This window comes from Cebus imitator, unplaced genomic scaffold (assembly GCF_001604975.1).
Source record: "Cebus imitator isolate Cc_AM_T3 unplaced genomic scaffold, Cebus_imitator-1.0 Scaffold201, whole genome shotgun sequence".
NCBI classification, from domain to species: Eukaryota; Metazoa; Chordata; class Mammalia; order Primates; family Cebidae; genus Cebus; species Cebus imitator.
The window spans coordinates 892,380-899,784 of record NW_016107516.1 but is presented as its reverse complement, the minus strand read 5'-3'; the positions used below and the strand labels follow the sequence as shown (position 1 = coordinate 899,784).

The window sequence follows — 7,405 nt, the reverse complement described above, 5'->3', positions numbered from 1 at the left end:
AAGGCTTCCTGAGACTGGTTTCCTTATCATTTTCTCCACAGCCGCTGCCCCATTTTCTAATGAGTTTGCTTTTAATGATTTATCCAACAGTTTGTTTGCAAAAGACCATTGAGAGGTGGGCGTCAGGAAAATCTTGGGAGAAGAGACTGGGTGAAAGGAGCGAAGGAGTGTACGTGGAAGAGCAACGGTGCGAGGTGAAGCTAAAGAGAAAGTGGGAGCCTCAGGGGAGCCCCGGGTTCGGGAAAACGGCAGAAGATGGTGCTTTTGGTATGGGAAAGAAAAAAAGTTGGAGGAGAGCGTGGGTCTGAGGCGCAGCAAAAACTGGGTGCTAACGGGAAAACTGCCCTAGAGTTTGGGGGACTTTTTTTTTCCAGCTTCCTTTCCAAGACTTTTTCTTTGCTCCATTTTGCTCCTCCCCCTCCTCCCCGCCTCCTCCACTCCCCCCTCCTCCTCCACTCCCCCCTCCTCCTCGCGCGGTAATGGGAGGCTCCTAGGCAGGAGAAGCAAAAGGAGGAATTGTTTGCGAGTTCAGTCATCCAAAAAGGCTTCTTCCATATGGAGGGACCGGGTGCGCTGGGCGCGGCGTCCCCTGCCTCGTCCTCCTGCTGCCGCGGCCGCCGCTTCCTGCCGCGGAGACCCTGAGCCCCGGCCCGCCGGTGTCAGCCGCCGCGCGCGCGCACACGCAGACACACACGCACCTAGAGACACACGCACACACACGGCGCGCACACTCACGCCCGCCACAGCCACGCGCGCCCGCACGCGCCCTCCCTCTCCGGCCGGCAACTTCTCCGGCCGGGGCTCCTTTGTTGCTCCCGCCGCGGCCGTTCACCCGTGTGTGTGTTTGCGGTGTCACCGCGCGTGTTGTGTGTCCGTGCGGCGCGGCGCTGTGTGGCTCTCTCCGCGCCCACCACGCTGGCGCCCGGGCCCCAGCTCGCCCTCTCCAGGCGCCGGCTGCAGCAGAGGTGAGTCACGTCGCTGAAGTTTGTTTTCTTTTCATAAAAAGTTGTGTTTATTGTTGGTTCGGGGAGCGGAGGGGGCGGGAGGCGGCCGCAGGCCGAGGCAGCGCCGGCGAGTATCTGCCGGGGGACGTGCGGGCGGCGGGAGCCGGGTCCGAGCGCTCGGCTGGGCGCCCGGGGCTGGGAGCTGCGGCCGCGGTGGGGCGCGCCGGGCGGGCAAGTTGGGGCGAGGAGGGCGGCGGGGGTCCCGGGGTCTGCCGCCGCTGCGAGGCGCATATCTCGTTCCCTGCCGGGCGGTTTGGCCAAACGGTGGTGGTTTGGCCCCCGCGGTTCCCGGAAGCTTCTTGGGTGGAAGAAGGGCCGGGCCAGCCTCCCAAACTTCCCGAAGACTGACACCACCGCCCCGGCCCCAGGCGCCAGGCCGTGGGGGGAACCCGAGGGGTGGCGGCAAGTGCGTGGAGTCACTCAGCACACACTCGGCCTCTTCGCGGGGTAAGGGTTTCTCATAGTTGGCGTCTTCTAAAGGAAAAAAACACTGAAATGAGGGACTTAGCGGACCGGGCGCGATACAGCCTGAGGGAAGCATCGCTAGCTGTGGGCGCAGAGGGGCGAGGCCGAAGCCCAGTGACCCGGGCCGCCTGCGGGACTGGGCAACGGTGAGAGAGGTGTGTGTGTGTTCCCGCCCGCAGCGTCCTCCTGGGCTTGTGCTCTTGGGGTTTTTGTTGGTGTAACTGTGAGAAGGTGTGGGAAATGAATCTCTGGGTGGAAAGGGGCTGTGGGGAGGACGGAGAACCCAGGAAGAATTTTCTGCGGGGGCTTGGAAGAGCCTGATTGATTATCAGGATGCTCAATGTGAATTTGCTTTTCCAGGTGATGGTAGAATGCTGATGGGTGGGAGGCAGGCAGACCCGAAGGAGTTAACGGAGCCTTGGGGATTTGTTTTGCTGAGTTTTGTTTTGGGGATGCGGGTGGCAGTGGCAGAGTTGCCTGAAACAGTTGTGCTCCTCCAGAGATGTGGCAGCGGAGCTAAGAATACCCAAACCACACACCAGCAATCCCAAACAGGCACTTTCTGGGTGTGGTGGGGTGTTCTGCTGCTCCCCTCATCACTTCTCTGCAAGTTCAAATGGGTTGGCATAAGTTTTTGACCCAGAGTTAACTCCTTGAGTGGACTGTGTGAAGATTATATTTTGGTTTCAGGCCTTTGTGCCACCTCCAGATGCATTGGGCCCAGCACACGTTTGTCACCTAGTTCTTTGTTGCCCAGAACTCTGCACACATTGGCCATTGGATGAATGTCATTTTAAAGCTGCTTCAGTGTGCAAACATTTCTGATTTATTCCATGACTGGGTTCTAAACAGGCAGCCCAGCCCTGGGTTGGTTTTTTCATCCCTTTGGTTACAGCCAATAAATCAGTCTTCGTTTTCTCAAGGGCAGCATGGAAAATATTAAACCACAGTCTTGTTGGGTTGGGTGTGGGGGCTAGCATGCCCATACATCTGGGTGACCTGTTTTCTGAACTTAAAGTAAATCTGAGGCAAGAGGTTAGCCATTCTGAGGTGTGTAACGGGTTTCCCAGAAACATTTCTGAGGTCTTATAATTGGTACTTTTTAATGGTCTCATAATTGAGACCCAGAAGCTTCTCGTGGTAATCTTGAAGCACCTTGGGGTCAGTGGGACAGAGGCCGGGTGGAAACAGCATTAGAGTTATTATTTTCCTGCTATATGAGTTTTTCAAATGAGTTTATGCAAAGAGGTAAAAATGAAAGAAGGAAGAGTTGCCTCATTGGGCCACTTTGCCGGCACTCCCCTCCCCTGTATAGATTTATCACTTGGAATTTGGCCCTGGAGGAGGCTGGAGGCTGTCTACACACCTATGAAGCCTGAGGATTGAGACCTCAGATACGGCCTCTTTTATCCTCTATCGAGATACTTCAGAAAGGCAACATTGCAAGAGATGTTCCCTAGGGAGAAACTGTCTCCCATGCTATAGACCATTGGCCTTACTTGGAAAAAGAGGTTGCTAGAAGCCAGGATGATTGGTTCTTTAACCACACTTGGAGAGAAGGACCCTGCTTAGCTGTTAAGTGGAAGAGAGAGGACCTTGCTTAGCTATTAATTGGAAGAGAGAGGACCCTGCTTAGCTATTAATTGGAAGAGAGAGGACCCTGCTTAGCTATTAATTGGAAGAGAGAGGACCCTGCTTAGCTATTAATTGGAAGAGAGAGGACCCTGCTTAGCTGTAATTGGTCAGCCAACCTGTGATAAGGAGTGTAATTTATGTTCCTTTCCACTTTCCAAATGGGTCCAGAGATTTTCCTTTCTTTGAAGTGCCTTTTCAAGTGTTTGGGATCCCAGCTCTCTTCAACAGCATGGTTTCCATGCCCTAAGAATGAATGAGAGATTTTACTCATGAAATAATTCAGTTGACTTCCACATGGTCCCGCAGCGTTTTTAAAAAGGAGGGCAAGAAGTGAGCCTGATGTGTCATAGTGTTGCATGTGCCCTAGGGGGTCTGGGGTCAAATTTCGCAAAGCCACTAATGTGGCTAATGAACTAGGGTTTGTCACTGTGTCTTTTAAACTACAACAGAAAACTCAGGTGCACCAAATAATTGCTATCCAATACCTTGTGGCCTCTTAATAAGAAAATACTAGGCACCAAAAGATATTATATGTTTGGAATTTGCTTTTTTTCCTCCAAACTTTAAGCCCTCTTGCTATCTGGGAAAACATGGGAGAGGGGAAGAGAATCAAAATTTGGCTGGGAGAGGAAAGATAACAATATGTTCCATTTAAAAAAATCTACTCTAACATATGTAACTTCTTGTCATCTTCATACTTCAATTCAGCAAACGTTCATAGTGCATCAGACACCAGGCTGAAAACTTCCTTGTCCCAGGAGAGTAAGCTTTCTTAGTCAAAGGATGGTTCCTCCTCAGTTTTTCTTTTTATTTATTTTATTTTTTTATTGTACTTTAGTTTCTGGGGTACATGTGCAGATCATGCAGGGTTGTTGCATAGGAACTCACATGGCAAAGTGGTTTGCTGCCTCCATTGCCCCGTCACCTGTATCTGACATTTCTCCCCATGTTATCCCTCCCCAACCTTCCCACCCCCTGCTGTCCCTACCCTAGCCCCCCACCAACAGACCCCAGTGTGTGATACTCCCCTCCCTGTGTCCAAGTGTTCTCATTGTTCAATACCTGCCTGTGAGTGAGAACATGCAGTGTTTGATTTTCTGTTCTTGTGTCAGTTTGCTGAGAGTGATGATTTCTAGATTCATCCATGTCCCTACAAGGGACATGAACTCATCGTTTTTGACTGCATAGTATTCCATGGTGTATATGTGCCACATTTTCCTTGTCCAGTCTATCACTGATGGGCATTTGGGTTGGTTCCAGGTCTTTGCTATTGTAAACAGTGTCGCAACCTCCTCAGTTTTTATTTATTGCACAAGCATCTACTTCTAATTAAGAGAATGTTTAAAAATTTATCCACAATCCTATGCTGCAGTGTGACTTGTGTTGTTTATCATGTGCATACATACTTTTTACATAGTTGTGATAAGAGTATAAACTTCTGTCATCACACAGCCCTGATGTATCTCTACATTTTTAACCAAAGGCAGAGAACAGATATAGCCAACTACTCTATTGGTTGGAAAAACCCAAATCCTAAGCATGCTCCCGCATGGAGCCTTAACATGTAACATTTTCATAATTTATGAGGTTGACTCAAATATTCGGGATTGGGGGTGGAATGGGAGAGGGTATTTGTTTTTAATCTATAAATCTGTGTTTATGAAAAGCTTGCCTAAAGAAGGTTTTGCCTCGTTGGAGCCCTCAGGGTTGGTAATGGATAGAGAAGAGGAGGTGGAATGCAGGAAGAAAGGTTTAGAGGATCCATCTCAAATGGCACTGCCTTTTAGGGGGGTTAGAAAACTGGGGTTGGAATCTAAGCTCTGCCTGTGGACTCCATTTACACTGACTCAAACCACTGAACTAATAATCTGTTCCTACATCTCTGCTGCCAGAGTTAGACAGCTTCCCCAAGTTCGCCTGCTCCTTCCTGCCCATCCTTTTATTATTCCACCATCTTTTTCGTTCCTATCACCACACTTATTGATGCCCTTGACAATTGTTGCTGGGACATGGCTGGGCCCTCCAGTGCCAGCCTGTGACCATCCCACCCATTCTCTTCAGTCTTATAATCAGATTACCACCCAGCTTAAAAACAACCTAGGTTTAAAATCCAAATTTCGTTCTTTTTTTTTGAAACAGAATGTCACTCTGTCACCCAGGCTGGAGTACAGTGGCACGATCTCGGCTCCCTTCAACTTCCGCCTCCCAGGTTCAAGTGATTCTCCTGCCTTAGCCTCCCAAGTAGCTGGGACTGCAGGCGCATGCCACCATATCTGGCTGATTTTTGTATTTTTAGTAGAGATGGGGTTTTACCATATTGGTCAGGCTGGTCTTGAACTCCTGACCTCTGGTGATCCATCTGCCTCGGCCTCCCAAAGTGCTGGGATTACAGGCGTGAGCCACTGCGCCCAGCCAGAATCCAAATTTCTTAATGCTCTGCTGTGTGGCTCTGTCCCACCTAATGATAATGACTTCAGTAGGAGCCATCTTCCCCAATCTAGTAGCTGACCCTTGATTTTTGCCAACTTCATTCTTTGTCTCCTTGTCCTCTGTCTTATCACCCCAAATCCCTTCCATGTAAGTGTGACTAATTTTTTATGAGGCCTGCTTATGATGTGTTCTTGAGAAATATTTGATGACCATTGATGAAAATAGACTACTGAACACAAAGGTAATGGTTCTGTAAAGTGCAATCACTGTTCTTAATCCGTTTTTCATTTCAGCAAGGAGACAGGAAACTGGACATTTCAGGAGGCCTATGGTTTTAGAAAAATCTCTTTTCTTCTGTTTTCTTATTTATAAAATGTACTGATAAAGAATTACTATGGTTTATAACGATTCACCTTGTAAAAAGCCAATACTTCAGAACTGTTTATTTTGTTCAAAAGACGAAATAATTTTTCTTTTCCTCAGTTTCAGAACAAGCTTCCTGGAACCCATGACCCATGAAGTCTTGTCAACATTCATACCGTCTGAGGGTGGCAGCTCGAAAGTAGAAGAAGCAGGTGAGGTTTTCTGTTCAGTCTGATATCTCTGGCCTATTAACTCAGCCATTTGTTCATGTTTTGTGTTACCACTTGAAGATAGTGTTTCTTATCCGCAAGTATTGGGAGTCCAACTTTGAGGGGAATCCGGACTGAACTTCAGGGTAGTTCCAGTTCGGCTTATATGCTCTTTTAGTCAAAGCCTGTGATGGCGATGTGAACCCCCGTGCTCTGAGGCAAGCTCTGTCAGACATGTTAAATACAAACCATTTACTATGGGATTTGGCGTCCAAGCTTGCTGTGAAAAAGTCCTGTGTAGGTTTGGATGAGGAAAGCCATGTGTTTCTGTCAGTGGTATCACAGCGAATCCTTGTGGTCTGATGTGCTGGGCAATGTTTATCTCGCAAAAATCAGCAGGATTGTGCTTCTTCCCATCTTCTGAAATAAAATTGGGAAATAATTTCTCTTTGCCTAATGGTGAATTTGGCCTTCCCTTCAAAGAAGGCCTTTGATGTTTGGGGCAGGATTATTGGGCAGTAAGAGGAAATCCAAGCAGAAAGACACAGTTAATGTAATTCAGTTGCCAGAGAAAATGTGGAGGAAAGTCTCAACCCATTCTCCTCGTTAGCAATAGGAAAGAGCATAATATGGGTAGGGTGGGTAGGGCTGAAGAAAAATTATTGGAAGCTGAGCAAAGGAATGTTTATTCTTCTCCAAAGTGAGTTTGGACAGTGTTGGACAAGAGGAAGGTGACGATGTATGTGGAGGTTGGCGCCTTCATCCTTTGAACAAGCTTTTATTAAGTGTTTGCTGTGTGCCTGGCGTCAGGCGTGGGCGGGCAGGAATTAGTACCAGAGCCCATGCCGTCCAGAATCCTACCACTGACGGGAATGGAAACACAGAGCACTGCAAGGCAAACTCTAGGGTTGAAGTACTTGGAATGGGTCCGTTAAGAAAGACTTCTTGGCCTGGCGAGGTGGCTCTTGCCTATAATCCCAGCGCTTTAGGAGGCCACGGTAGGAAGATCGCTTGAACCCAGGAGTTCCAGACCAGCCTGGGCAACATGGCAAAACTCTCTCTACAAACAAAAACAAAAAAACAGTAATTAGCCAGGCGTGGTGGCATGTGCCTGTAATCCTAGCTACTTGGGAGACTGAGGCGGGAGGATCACTTGAGCCCAGGAGGTTGAGATTGCAGTGAGTTGAGATGGCACCACTGCACCCCAGTCTGAGTGACAGGGTGAGACCCTATCTCAAAGAAAAGAAACAAAAGAAAAAAAGATTGGATAACATTGAAAGGTCAAATTGTGCAAAAAAA

At 48.7% G+C, this 7,405-nt stretch overlaps 1 protein-coding gene across 7 annotated transcripts in view; it reads left to right on the top strand.

Moving 5' to 3' along the window:
• The first annotated feature begins 534 nt into the window (after nucleotides 1–534).
• Nucleotides 535–7,405, top strand: part of BOC (BOC cell adhesion associated, oncogene regulated) — a 75,822-nt gene continuing 68,951 nt past the window's right edge. For 5 of the 7 annotated variants that reach the window (XR_005203288.1, XM_017547766.2, XM_017547764.2 and 2 more), the window contains exons 1-2: nucleotides 535–965; nucleotides 6,018–6,109. The gene's annotated coding sequence lies outside the window, so the exon portion shown is untranslated. Of the gene's footprint in view, nucleotides 966–1,363; nucleotides 1,452–1,531; nucleotides 1,616–6,017; nucleotides 6,110–7,405 lie in introns of those variants that run through there. The other 2 variants (XM_017547762.2, XM_037745447.1) reach the window with 2 other exon arrangements.